This window comes from Columba livia, chromosome 6, assembly GCF_036013475.1.
Source record: "Columba livia isolate bColLiv1 breed racing homer chromosome 6, bColLiv1.pat.W.v2, whole genome shotgun sequence".
NCBI lineage: Eukaryota > Metazoa > Chordata > Aves > Columbiformes > Columbidae > Columba > Columba livia.
The window spans coordinates 34,685,990-34,707,932 of NC_088607.1; the positions used below are offsets into that span (position 1 = coordinate 34,685,990).

Consider the following 21,943-nt stretch of genomic DNA (forward strand, 5'->3'; position numbering starts at 1 on the left):
CTATGAAATTTCTAAAATTTAACTGCAAACTTTTCATTAGGAATAACCCATCTGTGATATTCACCAGCTTTCTAAGTTCAGTTTTTTTTACAAAAGTGTTTTGTAAATTTTTTAAGCAATTTCTACATTTCATGTAGAAAGGGTTGTATTCTTCCTTCCAAACATAGGAAATTTATGTTCTCCATTCTGTTGAAAAAGTGACATATCATGAAATGAATATTTGCTAAACCAGAGGAAAAACAGACACTCCACTGCTTTTAAATACTGTAGCATCCCACTCTTCTTTCTGATTCTCCTCTCCTATGTATTTCTTTTTTTAAACTTATTTATTTAAACGAAGTACCAAATGGCAATGTTAGGTAAGGACCGACCTCATCCTGCAAGTTCTTCCACGAGACCCACTGGTGCCAGGACCCCTCTCGTCACCGAGAGCTGCAGCATCAGGCCCAGAAACGAAGCTGTTCCCTAATTCTGCCTCCGAGTCCCCGCCTGGGGAACCTTGTAGGTACAGCCAGGTCGGAGTTTTCCAGTGTGAAGATACACTAATAGTATACTTGATAATATTATCATGTAGTGGTGCTGTAACAGAGGAATATGAACTATCTAGATCTGCTTTATTTAAAACCTAGACAAGGTGCTTTTTCGTTGAAAGGTTGAACTGTAAACGCTAGATTTACAGTTTTGGTACGAAAAGTACGAAAATGGTATTTTTAACACATAGTGCCAGTTAGGACCTTGGTGCTACAAATACTTAAACGCGGCTGTAGATCAATGTGACACTTCTCCTGTGTAGACGTACACACACATAGAAGTAGCAATCACTATGTAACAAGCCTGGGTTCAATTCTACAGGTTCTTGTTGACACTAACAAAACTGTCCATGGCAGAGGATGGCCAAACTGAACCCGTTCTTTGTATCTTACCTATTTTAAGTAAAATTTGTAAAAACCGGGTATGCTGCAAACTTTAGTTCAAAGCTTAATATTAGTTCAAATAGAGGATATGAAGGGATTGTAAATAATAAAACAATATTATGCCATCATTTTGTACCAGCAGTTTTATGCTTCTTGACTATGTAATATACAGTATACATCAGATCATTATGGTATTTTGTGTGCCTTAGATTTCCATTTTAAAACTTGTATATTTTTGGTGAGCCGAAGATTAGTAAGAAGTCCAGCTGTCCAAACAGTAAGTAGTACTGTACGTTCTCTAGCTGTTCCATTCATGTATTTGCTATCTGAAAACCCTTGTCTGAGACCACGATCAATCATCTACAGAAGAGATTAGTTTATTGGTTTCACTGATAGTGCTGATAGCTTTAGTTTGTTTCAATGCAAATTGGAAAAAAATCAGCACCGTCATGTCAAGAACAGTTTTTCTACGCAAGATCAGTAAATTGCAGAGCCATCTCTCTACCTTTTAAAATGCTCAGATCATTAAAGTGGATCATTTTTACTTGAATCTTCCCCTATAAATACCCATCTTTAACTTATGTATGATTGGAAACTTCAAGATTAAAGCGTTCCCATGAAAAACCAGCAGCTTCCCTCAAAGAAGTGAGCAACTGAAAGGATTCCCCACACACAGCCCCTGGCAAGTCACTGCACAAGGCAGTCCAGGTCTGCCTTTTTGAAACAGTGATTTTTAACAGAGAAAAGGAAATCAGAACGTCATAGTTAATGCTGTTAACTGATAGGTGCTAAAACTCACTGTTGCCGCTTTATTAAGACAAATTGCATGAGCAAAATCTCTCGTCAGTACAATAAAGTCTCATTTGCGGTGCTCTTTCCTCGACTGTCTATCCCATGGGTGCTTTCTCAGCACGGCCCCAGCAGGCAGGTGAGCTCCTGCTTTTATTTCTGCTGGGGCAGAAATAAGGCAGTTACTGCCTTTTATTTCTGCAGGGGGTGATTTGAGAAGCTAAGATTTTTCTGTTGCTGTACTACGCTATAGAAAATGCAAGTATTCACTGGTCTTACAACTATGTGCTAGCTATTGTAACATTTCAGAATATTTATCAGCCTTGTACACCAATTAATGTTAGTCTGAGTAAGGTTATCATTTTATAACAGTGTTTGTCTCTTGTCATTTGCTCTTACCCCTTAACAAAGTCCTTCCAGGATGGCCATATCAGGACCTGGATATAAAGTTAAGGCAGCCGGCTAGGTCAGACCTGCATATTTCACTTGGTTTCCAACAGCTGGCGCTGAGCTTTTGGTGAAAAGACAGAAAATGGATTCCGGTGGGGGGGTTGTTGTCTTTTGAGCCTTTTTGACAGTACGCTAGCAAAAAACTTGTTATCCAGCGTGGGAGGCCCCTGACTTCCCACAAGCAATGTCTCTCATCCCTTTCTCCTCTGCAGGAGCCTAGTCCCTCTTGGAGTTCTTGCAGTTGTGTTTAATTAAACAGTGAATTTTACTCGTGCGGTTTCTCTGCGCTTACTGATTTGTAACACACTCGTGTATTACAGAACACCTGAAAAAAATACTTCTAGAAGTTCTAGTCACAAGATTCAAAACACTTTTTAAGAACTTACAAATACTTGTGACTTTCTAGCTCTAACAGTTGTATTCAGATTTCTTTAAGGACTTTTTAAGCTAAGTTTTATTAAGAAACTGCTGTTAAAAGTCCTTATCTTACCTGTGACAGCGCTTCTCTATAGTTAGATATAGAAATAGCTGTAGTATCTTAAGCAACATTTTATGTTAAGCATGGGTAAACGACAGCTTCTTTAGTACTCAAGATTATTTGTAACATACAACTGTTCGGGGTTCTTTAAACACCTCTTTAATATCATTGCAGTATTATGCTAAATTGGGCGGATTCAGCTGGGGTCCCATTTCCATCGCAGCAGCCCCGTTGACTGCACTGTGCTCATTCATCAAGCTTTCAGGCAATTCTCATATTTAACTGGATGGGTATGAGTTGACCCAAGTCTGTGTGGACTCAGACCCTCGCAACCCTGCAATTAATAGGTTTTGCAAGGACAGATGGAGAAAGATTTGGAGTAAAAATGTTGTACTTTGGTTAAACGCAGAGGTCTGTAGAGAGACAGTACCTTCACCCCAAGTTTCAGGCACTCAGGCTGTTTCAGGTTAATGCTTTTGGCCGCTTTTTTTGATTTTTCTCATCTGAGAGGCTGTTCAATGAGACATGAGAATGGAAGCATGCTAACAAAACTGCATCTTCATGGCTTTGGATTGAAAATGTAAGGTCAGTCTTGCCCTTTCATTTCCCATGGCATTTTTCGTGTGTGACATAAGCTCCTTTTATTAAGCTGTCCTCAGCTTTGTAATCATTTATATATATATATATATATATATATGCTTTTTCTCCTTGTTTTTCCACAGAAATCCTGTAATTTCTAGGTTAACAAGAGGAAATAACTGTTGCCCTCGGATATGTGAAAAACTAAACTGCATGTTCACTTCCACACTTTGTATATGTTACCAGCAATTGCATTTGGGCAGTGTTGAACAAAGTCTCTCTCAGGTCTGTTGTGGTCACCAAAATTCAGATTAGGGACTTCGTGATGTATCTGCCATAAAATTGTGCTTTGTTTCTTGTGTGAAAGGTCTCTGCCCAGCTATGACCCAAGATGCTGTATGTGATCTGACTTTAAATAACACAACTGGAGATGAGGTACAGTCCAATCACTTTTGGAAATTCTGTCTTTCTTCTTAATTTTATCAGGTGTTGATGTGACCTTCAGGAAGTGTAGAGGGAACATATTTTCTGTGAAATTCAACTGTGGAGAAAGTTGCTATGGTGATTGTGGCACCGTGTGCTGCACAGACACTGCAGTGTCTGTGCACAGCGCTGCTTCTGACTCACAAGGTTGTGTCACCGTGTCACCCAGCTCTAGATACACGTGCAACTTCGTCTCTTTCCACAGTTCCTCTGGAGACACTGATCTCTCCTTTGTCCTTTGCCTCTGGATGCTGGTTTGAATTAACAAAAAAGAAGAGGAGGGAGAGAGTAGGTTTTCTTAAAGACCAAGGATTTCTAATTGTTGTATCTAATCAGGCACCAGAATACACACAGTTCACCACTTCTGAAGAGTGGTTGAAAATATATTTTGCGTTTATTACTTTTCTATTAAACGTTTTTGGCTATTTGAGAAGAGCAAAACTTTTTGTTTAATACTATCATTTATGTCCTTAACTAAATTGCGAAGACTTAATTCTAGGTAATGCTGTATTGTCTCCCTGAAGAACGCTTAATTTTGACTAGTGTTGATTAGCAGGTACTGCTTCCTTACGACCACCTTTCTCACTCTGTGGTCTCTTTCTGGCTGTGGTGAGCCGTTTCCACCGCTCACATTATAACCTGCTGCTGAACGCTTTCAGTGCTTGGAACTGCTCGTGAGTTCCTCCTGTCTGTCTGCAGAGCTGCCAGCCCGCTCCTCGGTTCCACACGCGCTCTGCTGCTGCCGCCAGGTGTGTAAATCAGCCCATTTTCAGCTCAGGAATATCGTGAGAATTTACTCTTCTTGTGATTCTTCCAAAATTGTTTTCTTTCAATCATCTTTTATTCTACATGACAGTTCTAGGGTTGTTTTTTGGTTTTGCTTAATGTTTTCTCATATGGAGCACGAATTACTGCAGTTGGGTAGTATTTTAATTCCAAGAAAGAGGAGCAATTCATTATGTCACCATCAGTGTTTTCTTTTTAAATCAAATGATCAATTTTCCCAGTAATGTTCAGATTTATTGATGTAATCATTACACTTTGTTCTTATATCTGCAAGTAGCCAAACAAAATGAAGCTTTGCAAGACTCACACTATTCACCCCCGAGAAGGGAAAGTCACCTGTTCTCAGAGTACCAGGTCTTTGCTCCTGTTGCTCGCCTCTCTGCGGAATGCTCTCTTTTCTTTTGGGTGACTCCACCAGCTCTGCTCATATCCAGGCTGAGACAGGTGCTGCAGACCCTGCATAGTTTGAAGAGCAGGAGTGTTTCTTTATGTCTTCTGGTCATATCCCTGTGTGGGGATCACTGTCCTTGTGAGAAACCCAAGTATTATGTAAGTGAAATGCCTTAACTAACATAGAGCTGCTTGGAAAAAGAGTGGAACAATGAGTTATTTTTTTTTATTTCTGGAATTGATTGAGCTTGAGCAGGAAATAATAAAGTAGTTACTGCCTTTTATTAAAGTGTGTAGAGGTGTCAGCATCACTGGTTTCCTCTTTCTGAGACATAAAGACTTTAAGGATCCTTTTTTCAATTTAGGTCCCCAGTTTATCATCTCAACATTGTTTGCAGTGTTTAATCACATTCTTCAAACTTCAGTTTTAAAACTATGAGATGCTTCTCGATGCTGTATCCTTAATTCTTCCCACAACAGTATCTTTTTCTCTTTTCTTCTACTGGACCATTAGATATGTAATTTTTCCACACACACATTAAAATGCTAGAATCTTCCGACAGCATACTTGCAGTGAATGCAAGACTGGGGTGCTAAATAATCTAATGTGAAGGCGACTTGGTGACTTAATCTGTTTGCTGTGACGGATTAACACCGTCGTTTTCAACACTTTGCACACCTTACCAGCTTCCCTGATAAAGTCAGAGAACGCAGGCATGGACCTCAAAAAGCATTTGTAAGGAGCACAGATTTGGCAGTTAAACTGGAGTTACCAGTTACTACAGCTCAACTGTATTCCAGAGAAGTGCTGTTGCAGTGGAGCGAGGGAACTGCTAGTTTGATGTTCAGTATTGCAGTTGTTGCCACAGAACGTTTTAATACTGTTGTGGAAAGTTTTGTGACCTGATCAATATTTTACATGTAAATCTGTATTATAATATTGTAATGGGAAAGGGTCTGGGTTTGGGAGTCATCTTACAATAAGAATGAGGGCCCTGATTCTCATTTATACTACTGTCCTTTGCATCCCATTAAAAGGATAAAGGGGGCCTTAAATGGATGTTGATTCAGCTTGCATCCTTCAGAGTATCCTGTTACACTGATAGTGGTATAAAAGGTCAGTACTATAAATCAAAACTGTTATCAAATGACTAGTTTGTACAGTTATCTGAAATCAATTTCATTATATCCCTACTGTGCACATACCGGCCAGTAACATGCAGCTTCTTCTTGGTTCAGAAATATAGGCGGAAAAGAAACTGGCTTGTTTTTCATCGGGTTTAAGTATTCACTTGGCTGTCCTTTTTCCAATGTTGTCTACAAAGAGAATGTGGTAAAATATTTGTACCCCTAGGTAATGGCCGGGTCAAAAATCCTACAGAATAGTCAATAATCTTATTTCTAAGCTTTAGTAGTTTCTCTTAAAATACTTACTTCTCCTTATCATAACCTGATCTCTTCTACTTGTTTATATGAAATGGGGTTGTGACAACCTACTGAACTTGATGGTCTTCTGACTGAAGAGCCAGCAGGGTGCGCAGAATTATGCGGTGTCACGCTGCGCTGGGTTTGGAGCCACAAAGCTAAAAGCCACCGTTTTCTGACTGCCCTGACCGGTGACACCCAGCAATGAAACTATGTGAGTCGTGCAGGGCTCCCCTCACTGCCGGGGCAGCTCTGTGTCAGCAGTGATGAAACGCAATGCAATGCAAACTTCCCTTTCAAAAAAAAGTTGGAGGATAAGGAAATACATTGATTCTTAAATTTCTGAACTGCAGGGATACTGCAGAGCCTAATCAGAACAGATTTGGTACTAACTTATGATTGCCAGTCTAATCCATGCAAATCAAAAGGCAGTGTCTGAACTTCATAAATCTCTTGTCCTCAAAATGAAAAAGTAACTACAGGCAAGAAAAACAAATGTGATATCCCAATACCACTAACAGAAAGCCAGTTCTAACCAATACAAACACTCAGACATTTCAGTCTTTAACAATTAATTACTCTGCCATTATAAAAGTCAGAATTTCTTTCCTTCTCTCTTTCTTCTTTTCTCTCTCTCTCTTTCTTTGGGATGCATTTGATATTTGTGGTTTTGATGTTTTGAGTTTGCGGTTTTGGATTATTCCACTTACCAACCTACTGTATTTAGACCTGGAAGATAAAATTAACGTTTTCAGACAAAAGATGATGTACAGGGAGAAAAAAATCAGAAAGAAAAAGCACTTCATTATGTCACAGTATTTACAGGAGAAAGTATAAAAATTACTTCTTTTCTTAAAAACAAATGCGGGGCCTGATTCTTTCCTAGTGTAACTGAGCACAGCTTCATGAGGCTGCTGGAGCTGTGGGGAGTTACACCGGCTGAGAAACTGAACCTTAAAATCTTGTTTGCAGACAAGGGAACCCTTACCAGCAGTACTTGAAGACTTGTGAGTTGTGACTGCATGTTACTTGAAAGATCTAATTAAGCTATGTTTTTTGGTGCAAACGGTTGTTGTACATGATTTCATGTTTATGTAGCAAGATGCATTAAAATGTTGATACTAGTATTGAAACATACATGTAAAAATTGTTGTTGTGGAAATTGTCTGTTCTATTCTATTTTTCTTGTGTGTCTCATCTGTTTAGAACGTAAACTTTTTTTTATTGTCCTAACTGAATAAGGCTAAATGAATACTGTAATTGAAAAATATATTTTAAATCTTGTCATGAGTTTTTAAAAAGACTATTACAAATTGTATCATTCCTGATCACACAGAACTTTGTGGGTGGTTTTAAATAAATTTTATACTTCTATTTTGCACTTAGTAGTCTAATTTTTCTTTCCTGCATTTTTCATGCATTTCTTCTTGTAAAATGTTTTAAAAAATAAAAGAAAATTGTTTTCCCAATACAAACCAAACCAAAGTCATGCTGAAGTGTATATAAAAACTAAAAATTTAGGCCAGGAGAGCTTTTACCATACAAATTACCATACAGATTACAGTGAAGTTAATGCCCTGCTCCAAAATACATCATATAATGCTCCATATATGCCCCGTTTAAAATTATTACATGCTTGAAATTCTAGACATGGAGTTCTAACATTACTGATTCTAAAGCTAGAAATAGTCTAGTCTTGCAACATACCTGGGGGTGCTGAGAACCTCATCAAAGATGTTTTGGCAATAGCCAAGAGCTACTCTAATAAGTAGTCCTTAGATTCTGTACGTTTATACCATTTACCCAATAGTCAGTAAAACAAAAGTTGGTAAAACATATTTTTAAGGGAGGAATATAAAACTAATGGCTAATAAATGTATTTTCATTTTATGAGCTGTTTTCTCTGCAGAAGCTTTGCTCTTATAACCAATAGCCACTGTTACATGTAGAAATGGATCTATGAATTATTAGGTTGGTGCAAAAGTAATTCCTGTTTTGGAGCATGAATTTTAAATCATTATAACCAGGTTCAAACACATCTTTATTAATCGAAATAGGCACCATTACAATCAACACAGTTTTGCCAGTGAGAAATAAGTTTGATTCCTGTAGCGTAAAAAATCCATGCTTTGAGATTTGATGAACCCTTGGAAAGCATTTTGTGCATCCTGCTGGTTGTGGAAGTGTTCTCCCTGCAGAACAATGTCAAGATGCTTGAAGAAGTGGCAAGCGGCTGGTGAGAGGTCAGCTGAATATGGAGGCAAAACTTGGTAGCCTGATTCATTCCACTTCTGATGCGCTGGTTGTGCCATGTGCAGTCAGGCGTTGTCGTGGAGAAGAACTGGGCCCTTTCTGGTGACTGATGCTGGCTACAGGCGCTGCAGGTTTTGGTGCATCTCATTGATTTGCTGAGCATCCTTCTCAGGTGGAACTGGGGTTCAGAAAGCTGGAGTGGATCAGAAGTGGCAGCAGACCATCAAACAGTGACCGTGATGTGGGGGGTTTTTTTGGCTTTGGGAAGTGCTTTGGATGTTCTCAGTCCAACCACTGAGCTGGTCGTTGCCAGTTGTCATATAAAATCCCCTTTTTGTCGTACATCACAATCAGATTGAGAATTTGTTCTGTAGAATGACACTTCAAAATGATGATTTTTTTTTTTAAATTTTGGCTCAACTCATGAGTCACCCTCTGTCGAGGGTTTAGATTGGGGGGTGACAATAAAACCCTGGCAGATGTATTGTTAACCTCCTCTCCCCGCCACTTCCTCCTTTTGCCCTCCCCTCTCCCCACTTCCCACTAAGGACAGGGGATCGGGAGGAGAAGAAGGACAGATGGAAGAGAGTTGGAAAAATTAAAAATGTTCTACTAGTGCTACTAATAAGAATAGAGAAAATAATACAAAATATACAAAACCAATCTTGAAAGTCTCAGCAACTGCAGAGCCGGCACCCGAAGTCCTGGATTGGACTCTGCAGCCAACCGGAGCTGGATTCAGTCTGTCACTGGCATCAGTTCGCAGGGACGACCAGCAAGGTCCTCTCCTAATGCTGGCCATAAGCAAAAGGGAAAAGAAGGCAAAAAGGGACGAGATCCTCGTGATCTCCCACTTTTATATGAAGTATTCACGTGAATGGGATGTTATACACAGTTGGTCAGTTTCTTGGTCACCTGTTTTCTCGTCGCCCCTCTCGCGAGATGTCCATCTGTGCTTATCAATAACTTTGCATTCCATTGCAATGTTTACCAAAACATGTATCTGGTTCTCCAGGAAAATGCAGCTAATATGAAGCTTTAGCTGACAGGCAAATTCACTAAAAGATAAACTTGTTTTTGTAACAAAATCAGGACACCCACTTATCAAGCTTTTTCACCTTTCCAATTTGCCTCAAATCCTGAAGGCCTATAGAACAGTCAGCCCTACAGGACTACAGTAGGTTCACCCAAGTTGGTTTCAGCATTGGAAAGGGACGGGCATACATCATGGAGCCCTCCGGTCCCTGCTGTCACTTGGCCTTTCCTTCATGCAGGACTGACCTGACCCAGGCAGGGCCGTTCGGCAAGAGAAGCAGCCAGAAAAGAACCATCTCATCGTCTGACTAAAAAGGACAAAATGGTTTGTGAGCACAGCTACACAGAGCATCTTTTCTTCTAGCAGCCCTGTCTGACAGAGCAAGGTTACAGAAGTCACTGTGGCTTTTACTTCCCATCTAATGGAAACAGTCCAGGTTTTATTTGCTTCAAATCAGAGGGTACATTGTATTTTCTAAGGACAAAACAGCCCTCAGCACTAGTCTTCTTTGCTACATGACATTTTAGTGTAGAACAATACTAGACAGAATTCCTGTTGTTAAGAGCTGAAGGATGAATACAACTGTGATTGTTCATATTTTCTTCTTTTCCTTTGGCAGCAAGTGCAGTAGCAAAAGCTGCTGTTACAATAATCTTCCAGATAACTGCAATGTCCTAGAGGGCAGAAAAATGCTGCTATCCTCAGGCTTCAGTAATTCCCTAGTCATAAACTCCCTTATATGATACAGGGCATCTAGTTCCTGGGAGCTGAATGCAGTAATACAATAGGAAGATCTCTGCCTCCTGTGTAATTTGCTGCTCTTTTAGAAGATAATAATTCATGGGTTTTTATAGGAGCATCTCACAACTTGCCCCAGGCCTCCTCTAAACCATGCTATTAAATCCTTCAACAGAGCTGTGCATTCTACAGTTGGATGTTAAAGCCTGTAAACTATAGCTGAGGTGTCTAAGAAAGCACCTGGATTATAAATAGCCCTTGAAGACTTGGGAGCAGAGCCAAGAACATCATTATCAAGGGAGAAACCTTGATGAAAAACAACATTTTCAAGCTCCCTTTGAGGAACCGCTAGCCAATTGCATACTGCTTCCCCCAGCACCCCCACTGCCTGGTGGATTCCCAGTCAGTGCTGTGTTTCTTCATACATTATGGAGCATGTTAGATACAGCGACTTTAACACACAGCCTCACCTGGAGCTTGTGGGAACAAAACCAAACCGAGCTTACCTGCCCTGGCACCCCTGAAAGGTTGCCAAACACGAGTTTATCTTGTAGAGCTCAACACCTAGAGCTTGCTTCAGTACCTTCTCATGTTTTAGGTTCCTTGCATAAATTATACAGGTAATAGAATATTACTGGAGTACAGCTGATTGCTTTTAAATTCTTAAGATGCTATAGCTTTAAATTAAAATACCTATTAGGATGGTATTACTTGCTAACAGAAGTTTAAACTGCAAGATAAACCTTTTTAGTGCTACCGTTTCACATTTCTGCAGTACTCCAATACCCGATAAAGATCATAGAACAGCAGGGTTCGACTGTGCTGGATAAGGTTAACGCCGATTACTGTTGTCATATATTATTATATAATGTTTACATCTTCAAAAGGGGTATTCATTGAAATAAAGCACTTTCTGTGGATCTTCTACATCAGAACAAGCATCATATTAAAATGTAATTTAAACACAAGACAGTGCTTCGATTAGTAGTGTTTTGGTTCAAGAATGTCCTAGATAATCTAAAATAATTATCACCAATACCCATCTGTGTTTTCAATCTAAGACACTGGAAAAATATTTAAAATGTGGAAATTTAAGCCCAGCTATTTCAATAACCACCGGATGGAGCACAGTTCCTAAGACGGGCCTCTTAACTCCCTGTCCAGCTTGCTCACTTGTGGGTACTCTTGCTTTTATGATACACATGAGTTATACAAAACTCTTAGCAGTTAAATTCTTGAAAATGTCAATGTCTTTCTGCACAAGATAAAAAATTACTTAAAATTCCTTCTGTGTCATGTGTACATCTCCATTCATTCATAACATAGCTGGGTAACACTTTGCTGTTCGATCCTGAAGTAGGCCTGAATTGCTGCTAGAGGCATCATGACTTGGCCTTATTTTTCAGCTCAGAATAGTAAAACTTTTGCTTCCTGTGGCACAAGAAGTCAACAGCTCAGTTTCTTGTGATGGCTTGGTTTACACATAAACTTGGTTTTGCCTGGTGATGACTGAGTCCTTCTACTTGAGGAACCCCTCAGGCAAATGAAGTACTAACCTTTTGCTTCATCAAGCAAACACTTTTGTTACAAACCCACACTCACTCCCGCGACAGCTGAAAGCTTTTTAAGGATTCATCTGCATTACAGCTGCTACAAATTTTAAGGGTGAGATTTGCCAGGCTGTTGCAAATTATTCTGTTCTATGAGGGAAAGAAGCTGTGAGAGGCTCAGGTATGCCACTGCTGAGCAACCCTCCTTAGGCTGAAGCTCTTGTGAGATCTGACTAGCTACCTAGTCAAAAAAAAGAAGAATGCTTTACTGCTGAGGGTTCACCAGCAACACTTTCAGGTGCTAGAGGCTCTGGATCACCCCAAAGAGTACAGGCAAGTACTCGCTTTCTGTGTAGTTTCTATTGCATCTAAGCAAATATTAGAGTTTTACTCTTTCCCCTTTGCCCTCTCACACTGAAAGAGGTACTGCTTGCGGCTGCTACTGTACACACGAGTTCTCAAGGTGCTCCCTGCTCTTGCAGTCCACAGCACATTCAGTCTCTGAATCTCTGCACTTGGCTGGACCCATCCTTCAGATCAGAGCGCTGTGCTCTGCTGTGGGAAGAGGCTAAGCACTGCAGGCAGAAATGGAAGGGAAATAGCTTTTCAGCTCTCCCTTTCAACCAACGGAGCCAAGATTTTAAAGGCATTGAGGAATTATCTTCTGACCTCTCTTCTTCATTGTCTGTCTATACAAGTGCATTAACTCAGTCTTTCACATGGCTTGGTTACCCCAAGGTTATAAGGAGACAGATGAGAAATCGTGCCTTGTATACACAATCAAATCTGATCCATCTAGAAAAACAAGACCTTCCTAAAGGTACTGAGGACTTTTCTAAGGCACAAGTCAGCTTGGTTAAGAAGAAAGGAATCCTTAAACCTATGCCATTATGCAGGGCAGCTATTGCTGTGCTCCCTGGTCAACATAAATCACACCTCTTTCCCGTGAATCGTGAGGAATGATCCAAACATTATAGCTCTCCTTAGAGAGGAAGCCTCACATTAAACTGACATTCATAACAATATTTTCTCTTTCAACCAACATTAGGTAAGAGCTACTCTGTACTCCCCAAAGAAATATTAGACTCACGTAAGTGTGTCTGACTAAAGTCAGATGTTAAGTGGTTAAGCAAAACCAAAAGTCATAAAATTTGAAATAAAATGTCCGATTTTTAGTTCAGCAATTACTTTACCCTTAGAAGATACAGTTACATTTTCCAAAAAGAGATTTCCTCCTTTTGCAATAAATATTTCTCTGAAATTTCATATTAATTATGACCATCCAAAATTATTTTCAAAAGTGTGGGAGATTTGAGGGATTTTCTTGAAGTTAATGTGTGGATGGGTTTCTATTAGATGGAGATTTGTTACTGAACTAGCCAGACCCAAAGGAATTTCAAGGCCACCTCAGAAAGCTGAAAACAGGACCTGCTGTGGGAGTGAGGCAGTTCTACAATAACAGGGCCTGAACACGACATAAATCAACAGACCTATCAGCAGGGAGACTCCAGTGTGTGGACAGCTTGTGAACATAGACAATATCCAATCAGCTAATGCACGCTTGGAGCATGGACGTGTGATCAGGAAATAACTGCATATATAAGGAGGCTAGTTTCTGTTACAAATGGCTTCGCTTGAATTCATATTGAATTCTGTGGAGTCCATGATTTTTCGCCCTCGCACAAAATGGGGTTTTTTTGAACTTTGGAGTGTCAAGTGGAAGTATTTGGAAGAAAAAAAATATTTTATACTTAGTTAGGAAAAAATGTTTAGTTGCTTATATGAAATTACAGTGCACAAGCTCAAGTGACTGAAAGCCAAGCTTTCTTGGGCTTGGCAGAAGAAGAGCTGTAAACAACACAGACCCTGCAGGCTGGTGTCTGGATCTGAGTTCAGAACTGAAATAGGAATGTTTTAGTAGTTACCTCACTCAGGTGAGTCACCTCATTACCAGGGCACCAAGATGGCGTTTAGGTTACATTTCATCTTGGCACTGCTGACAATCAGTTCACTCTTGTATTTACCTCAGAATATCCCTGAAGTTATGAGCAGAAACGTGTTAAGAGTTTCTTATTTTTACGGAAATATGTCTCTTTCTTGAATCTAGTCTGTGTTCTGAATTTTTTAGCTGAAAAATTTCTGTCTCTTGCTTCAGTTTTTTTTTTTTTTTTGTTTTGTTTTGTTTTTTTTTTTTTTTTTTTTGTAAATATAATCACAGAGGCTCTGGAAGGCTTTATGCCATAACTGCAGCCACCAACTACAGTTCAGGTAAAAGCAAGGCTATATTCAATAGCACGCATCTCTTCTGTACCGCCACTACCACTGCTTGCACCAGAGCCGTTCTGTAAGACCTTCATCACTTCCAGCTAAAGAGCCCTCCCCAGTCCCATTGTCACTGTGGGCAGTGCTGTCCTATTAACAGACTCGTTTTTCTACATATTTTCTACCTGATTTCAAACCCTTTTCTAAAAATGCTACTGTTTTTCTAAATATTTTTGTTGTTGTTGTTCAGAAATCAACTTTGGACATGGCTACGTTAGGATGGGAGTTGCTTCTGTTCTGTGTCAGCTCTTTGAAACTAAGTCAGCCTTCTTATATATCCCTTGTCATACCCCCCTTATTCATCACAGGGACAATTTTGTGAAATCTACTTGGGATACTACTTGTGTGAACTATATCATACACAGTGCAGCTGTGGAGTATTGAAAAGTTAATTCTACCTTTTCAATCACTCTGCATACTTTTAGAGACCTTTAAAACTTATCTGAAAGTTAATTCTTGGTAGTTTCAATGGACTTCACTGGGGTTCCTCAGTGAAAGGAGACCCCTGCACTACCATCTTTCAGCACCAGTAGTGTCAGATATTCAACTAAGGCTAAATTACAGCTATGAACGCTTACCAGCCTTAATAAGTAGATTTTTTTCTATGCCTGGGAAAGACATTAATTCAATTTACCTTCTAAATTCAGTGTAAATAAACATTGTACCACTTACTGAGATCACAATGGGATTAAATGCTGCATGTCATCTGTACCAGCTACAGCAAAATGCAGACACCCTTATTCTAGACTTAGAGATGTAAGTGGCAGGAATATGAAAGGTGGTAAAATGTGCTATATCAAGACCAAAACCTCTGCATGTAATATCAGTGCAGACAGCTGAGTGATGCTCTGCGAACTATTCTAGGATTCAGCCCTCTGGGACATAGGGTCAAACTTGAATTTAGGGTGAATCAACCTCTTGTCAAATACATATTTAATTTAAGGAAACATTTACAAGTGCATCCAGTCTCACAAACACACAATGGACTAGAGATGTGACAGAAATTCAGTATTTAGGGGATATAAAGACTTCAGTCACCTTTCTCTCTACTGTAACACCACAATTTTTTTAACCCAGGATGGTAAATGTTCTGATTAAAATCTACAAACAACCCATTCAGCAAAAGGCTTTACATAAAAATTCTAGAAATGGGACCTTTTTCAGACTAGTATCTTCAAGTACCTTTCTCACATCAATAAATGCTAACAACTTTCACCAAGAGGTAAGATTCTCTTCTCTGAGCTCCCTCAAAGCATGATCTTAAGTCATTTTACTGAATCACTACCAACTCCCTTAGACGGTGAACTTAGCAAGTTAAATATATTGTATGTGCTGTTCATAGATCACAGAACACCCCAGGTTGGAAGGGACCTCCAAAAGATCATCAGGTCCAACTTTCTGTGGAAAAGAGAGTTGAGAAGAGATTATCTAGCACCCTGTTCAGTTGCATCTGGCCCACCTCCAGTGATGGGAACTCTACAACATCTTTGTGGAGCTTCTTCCAGTTCTCCACTGTAAAAAAATGTATTTCTTATACAAAGATGAAAATTTTTCCCTGTGTTCCTGGTGTGTATTAGCTTCAAAATAATTAAAATTAGTTTTATTTATGCTAGATCATTTATACTAACTCAAACTTTGTCAAACACATTTAATTTTGGCCCAATATAGTAGACCATGAAAGCCTTTTCTTCCTCACCCTGGGACTTTCAAAACAAACAAACGTTATTTGCAATCTGCTAAAGCTAATGAGGTTGATTTAACTCTGTCATGTTCTTCCCATGTTCTTGAGGGGTCTGACCAGTTCAGAAACACTTTTGTGAAACGCTTTGTATAGCACTATGTAATAAATTTACAGTACAGAAAGAATCCTGTGTTTGGGAAAGTGTAAAGCTGCAGAACGTAAATACCACAACAGAAATTTTATGCAAGAAAAAGCTATCATTTTCTCGTAAGGTTATATAGTGCACTTGGCTCCTACAACTTATGCATCAAAAAAGCCATTAACTGAACCGTTGTCATAATCAGGTATTCCTGGATATCTAGAATGGTAAAAATGTTTAAATGTCTGAACGATCTTTTCTGACCTCCTGAAGAAAATACATAAGAAAATACATCAAGAGCTTGTGTACACGTAGGCAGGCATGTTGCAAGAAGAGCCAGAGGCCACGAATGCATTGCAAAGAGCAAGTTTTATTTTAGTTCTTTTCTGGGGGATCTCCGAAGCTGCACCTGAGCTCCCAGGCAGAGGTGACACAAGCGGGCACACAGGTGCTGGTCAGTTCAGCCCTGCTGGGAGATCGCTGGGCCTGCTGAGCTCACCTGTATTTCAAGGCTTCAGGCCGGCGCAGCCTCCCACTCTTTCTCACAATAAAGCAGGAATCTCAGATGTAGTGATAAGGTGCCTAGAGTTTCTCACAGGCCTATGTTATCTAACACAGAGGTTCTACTCATCTAGCACACAAGGTCAGTAAAACAATTAGTGTGATGCGTGTGCTTTTTCTACAGACAGGTGCAAGTCACTTGAGCATATTTACATTTAACTAACCTCCTCAACAAATCTTCCGCTACATTCCCATACAGAGCTACAGTGAGTAGGTTCCAACAATAACATGTATAGATCTGAAAGTTAACTCAGGAATTGATCAGGATGCATAGAAAGATATTTCCAACAAGAATATGAAAAAAACCCATAATGCAAGAATTTTTCATCATCAAAACTGAGTGAAATAACCACCTCCCTGTAAGTGGCAAAGGTCTTAGGTTTAGCTGGACAGATACAATATGAACAGTTACTGATCATTATTAGTTTTCTGTCTAGTAGCTTCATGTTTGGTATGAAACACTCATTTCTTTGTATTCTCAATTGCACAGATTGTCAAAACTGTGTTCATTAGAAGATTATAATTTGTCCTTCAATTAATTCCCTAAATACATAGTATGAATACTGTTAAATCTGTTTCTGGTTTTATTCAACCAAAAATAAGCCTCTTCTACATTTTGCTTTCACAGCATGCACCTAAGATATCTCAAACTAGTTTTGCTCTGCCTGATGCAGGAAAGATCATAGTACCTCTGTTGCTGCTAGACCGTGACAAATGTTTGATCAAAGTGCTTATTTTTGTATAAAGGACACTATATAACTGTCCTGGTTTTGTTACAAAAACAAGTTTATCTTTTGGTGATTTTGCCTGTCAGCTAAAGCTTCATATTAGCTGCATTTTCCTGGAGAACCAGACACGTGTTTTGGTAAACATTGCAATGGAATGCGATGTTATTGATAAGCATGGATGGACATCTCGTGAGAGGGGGAACGAGAAACAGGTGACCAAGAAACTGACCGACGGTGTATAACATTCCATTCACGTGAATACTTCATATAAAAGTGGGAGACCATGAGGATATCGTCCCTTTTTCCTTTTTTCCCTTTTTCCTTATGGCCGACATTAGGAGAGGACCTTGCTAGTCGTCCCTGCGAATTGATGCCAGTGACAGACTGAATCCAGCTCCGGCTGGCTGTAGAGTCCAGTCCAGGACTCTGGGTGCCGGCTCTGCAGTTGCTGAGACTTTCAAGATTGGTTTTGTATATTTTGCGTTATTTTCTCTATTCTTATTAGTAGCACTAGTAGAACATTTTTAATTTTTCCAACTCTCTTCTCTCTCTCCTTCTTTTCCTCCCAATTGCCTGTCCTTAGTGGGAAGGGGGGAGAGGGAGGGGCAAAAAGGGGGAATGAGGGAGGAGGTTAACAATACATCTGCCAGGGTTTTATTGTCACCCCACAATCTAAACCCTCAACAATAACAGATGCTCAGCCATAACTCATGGTGTCAAACTCTATGTATAATGTCAATAATGTATAGTTATTTATAAAGAGTAATAGTGAAGCAAACTGTGCTAGGGTAGGTAACAGGGAACTTGCCTCTGAAGCACACAGTTCTTATTGTTTCCCTACAATCAACCTTACCCGTGTTCTCATTTTCAAAAGAAGGGTAAGCATTGTAAGAGCTTCTTGTTTCACTTTATTTCAAAAATAGGATACCTACTTTTCCAAGGCTGTAGGGTAGAACTTAAAGGCATTTCTAAAGGGAATGACAAATGTTACTCACATCTGATACCCTGTCAATCCTTTTAGGCTGCAAAACCCCTGCAGCACACACTTTTGTTCTGTGGTAAGTTTATGATACACTCACTGTTATGAGACACCTTAGGGGTACTTTGAAGACAGCCAAGCTTTATTTAATGACAAAGGTGATTGCTTTTCTGTTTCTTCAATATATCTGGGATCTGAAGTTGGAGTAATTAGTCAGCTTCTCTAAGGGCAAGTGTGTTTGTAACCTCTGAAATTAATTACAGGGGTCTTTTTTTCTTTCTTGGCTGAAGGTGAGATACTACACCAAACTACAAATAAATGTGGCAAGTGTTGATACATACCAACATCAGTGCAGGTCCAAAATTTACACGATATGCAGAAACAGTACAATTTCGTAATCCTTTAGTTCATGGAGAAACTCCTCTGTCTCAAAGCTAGCCATCCACCAGCTTTCTGAACACCCAGTGTGCTCATCAGAGACCTGTGACACCCACTTCTCAATCCACACTCCACCTACACCCCATATCAAGACCAGAATACTTGCTACTTCAGTGTTTATACTTTTTAGAGTATTAGCTGTTGCTTCTACAGTGCTGAATCAGTAATGCCGCATGCAGTTGTGGTAGTGGAACATGTATTTTTTTCTATTATTATGTTACATTTTATACAAAGACATGTTGTTTCTGAGAGCTCTTTTAGTCACAGATCCTTAAAAACACAAAGCAGAAAACTGTTCGTTTTAAACCTTTTTAAAGAACAGTATTTCACCAAGTATCAAAAGCGCCTCTGTTCAGAAGGGATATATGTGTTTTCACTCCAGAAAAAAAATCATCGACACCACTGTGGAAGGTGGCACAGAACAACCTCATGCCTGTCCTGAGCACAGGTAGGCAAATGAGTACTAAAGGCCAGAGATCCAAAGTGTTATCTGCACTATGAGACTTTACTACTATGTAGCATTTCCTGATATCAAAGTTCTTCTCTTTGCGCTTTTCTGTTCCTCTTTGTTAAATGTACTGATTGTATCGAAAGACATATGACGTTCTTCGATTAAAGCTCCAAATAATATAATTTCTCTTCACAGTATCCCTGGCTTGTTCTTAACTCCTGTAACCACTACGAAGGCTGGAAGCAGGATATGCTTTATGTTTTTTGCCTTCTAATTTGTATCTTTTTATCAACTTGACCGATTATTTTAAGGTAACTTGTAGAAACGTCATATCTTTCAGACTTTTGCCACTTCATCAATTTTGCATTAAATTGTCCAGTGTATTTAAAAGATACTTATGGTGCTTAGAGTTATTTTAAGAAACAGGACTAGAAGTGCTCACGTTTTTTCACTGCGATTTCCATTACTACTGCTCTTCTTCCCAACAGCGTGGATTATCTTGAATAGAGAATACAGATACCTAAAGAATTCAAAAGGAGTCATTAGTGTACTGTAAATGGCAGCAGCAAAATCTGCCAGCTAATGGTAGCAACATGTATGCGGGAGGGAGAAAGTACACAAAATGATGCTCTACTTGAGGCATGGGAAATCACACTTGTGGATTCTTATCAGCTTCCCAGGTTTTCTTTAAGAGCATCACTAAGAATTATGCATCCTCTGATAAAAAAGGCCCTGAGCCAAAAGACTGCACAGCTACTTTGTAAAATTCTGACATTCTCTGATGCTTAGTTTCTCCTTTAACACAATTTCGCTATTGTCCTTTTATAGCGTGGGAGAGAGCCCTGTTACCTTTTTAGCCTCTAATCTTATTTCCAGGTTGCAGAGCAGATTCTGCTTTAGTCAACTGAGTTGGGTGGAGTTATGACAGGAAGAGATGTAAGGTTTAAAAAGTGTAGTCTTTAAGAACTACGCTCATCAGTATTAAACACCTAAATCCTTGTGTAATTCGCAATATATTTGAAAAGGCTAAGGCAGACCTGCCTTTGTGTATTATCAAGTATCAAATGCTGACACAATTTTCCCTTCCTCTGACGGTCTCCTGCTTCTGTGGTCGCCCACCTACGATACAGCCCAGCCCACTGCAAGTGAGAGCTTAATGTGAGAGCTTAATGTGAGAGCTTAATGTGAGAGCTCAAGGTTTTGTTCTATCACTGTCATTGTTTTTTATAACAAACACAACACTTCTAAATCCCATTTTCATTTACCAAGTATGCCTTGTTGACTTTAGTCTCAACTGCTTAGGACATATCCCATGTGCATATTACACCTCAAAGCAAACTTGGGTAAAAAACTATTTAATGTATGGAAGGCTCTTTGTAACATTACCAGAAAAGGGAAGAGACATTACTATTGCCTGTGGACTACTGAACTACTTACTGCAATGGCTCCTGACTGTAATTTGTTTCAAAGCATCTTAAGTGCCTTGATGAGTGCCCCTGGTGAGTCTGCTCTCCCTTCACCTCAGATGATCCTCCTACCCTCCCACATACCAGCCTGAACGCTTGTGCCTATCAAACACCCCTCAGGTCTTCAGGGGTTCACGCGTGGCTTTGCTTCCGGCTGAGGGCCGGCGGTTTCCTACAGCAGTGAGGCATCCGTGAGGTAACATGAGAGGCGTCTGACAACCGCCCTGACTCTCGCCAGCTACGAGTCCCTTGTGGGGCGGCGCAGGAGGCCGAGCAGCGCGCCGCTGAAGGACCACGGCTGAGGCCCCGCTGCAAGATGGCTGCGCCGCCTGACCCGCCGCCTCCGCCAAGATGGCGCCGGGCCCCTTCCCCCCCCCGCCCCTCCGCACGCGGCAGCCCAGGCGCGCGCCCAACCGCTGCCCCGGTACCGCCCCGCGCCTGCGCGCTGGGACCCGTCGATCCCGTGCCGTCGCAGGCGCTGACGTAAGCAGCATGCGCCGCTGCCTGCCGCCGGCCGCGGGGGCGGGCGCGCCTGCGCAGTGGGGCCGCGCTCGGTGCGGGAGGCGCTGGAGATGGCTCCGGCGAGGCGCCGCTCAGGTAGCGGTGGCGGCGGCTGGAGGGGCCCGGGTGGGGCGCGGAGGCCGCGGCGACGCTGTCGGGGGTTGGGAGCGGGCACGGTGGGCCCGCGCTCAGGCCCGCATTGTTGGCCGGGGGCGGCGGGAGGAGGAGGAGGAGGAGAGGAGAGGCGGGCGGGCGGGCGGCAGCGGCCTCGCCGCGGAGGGGAGTGGGAAGGCGCCTGCTTCCCGCCCGGCCTGCCGCCGCGCCGGGGCAAGGGAAGGGCCGGCCCTCGCTGCCGCCCCGTGTCCTTTCTTCGTGCGGTGGGGCCCGGGTACGCAGCGGGTGTTGGCGGCTGCGCGCGAAAACAAACAAACGAAAAACAAACAAAAAAAGGTTTCGTGGTGCTGAGGGGATTAAAGCCGATTTACAAAAACAATCGGGGAGGGGGGCGGTGAGCGGCCCAGCCGCGTTTAACCGCCCTGGGGCCGCTGCCCGGGGAGAGAAATAGTAACGAAAAGTAAACACCTTTCGTTCTGCCGGGTCGCCTTTCCCTTCGGCCGCCGTGAAAACTGGGGTAAATCTTGGCGTTCCGGTAGCCCCATTGTTCGGAAGGGCAGAGTGGAGATCGTGCCTCAGGAAAACATAATAACTTTCCTTGCAACTTTTTGCGTTTCCCTTTTCTGTTGCCCACGAGGTTTAGAGGTGTAAATATCATCCTAAAACACCTTTTTTTTTTTGACCCAGAATTA

General features: G+C 41.1%; 1 protein-coding gene and 1 long non-coding RNA gene across 13 annotated transcripts in view; one reads left to right on the top strand and one right to left on the bottom strand.

The window, feature by feature from the left end:
- Positions 1 to 8,518: 8,518 nt before the first annotated feature.
- LOC135579790 (uncharacterized) lies at positions 8,519 to 20,944 on the bottom strand. Its single transcript, XR_010473568.1, has 3 exons — positions 20,721 to 20,944; positions 19,613 to 19,690; positions 8,519 to 8,740 (listed from the first exon to the last, which is right to left on the bottom strand). It is a non-coding gene; the product is annotated as an uncharacterized LOC135579790 (long non-coding RNA).
- A 164-nt stretch (positions 20,945 to 21,108) lies between these two features.
- The window catches only part of CCAR1 (cell division cycle and apoptosis regulator 1), a 28,930-nt gene continuing 28,095 nt past the window's right edge, over positions 21,109 to 21,943 (top strand). For all 12 annotated transcript variants that reach the window (XM_065067954.1, XM_065067959.1, XM_065067956.1 and 9 more), the window contains exon 1: positions 21,109 to 21,233. The gene's annotated coding sequence lies outside the window, so the exon portion shown is untranslated. The remainder of the gene's footprint in view (positions 21,234 to 21,943) is intronic.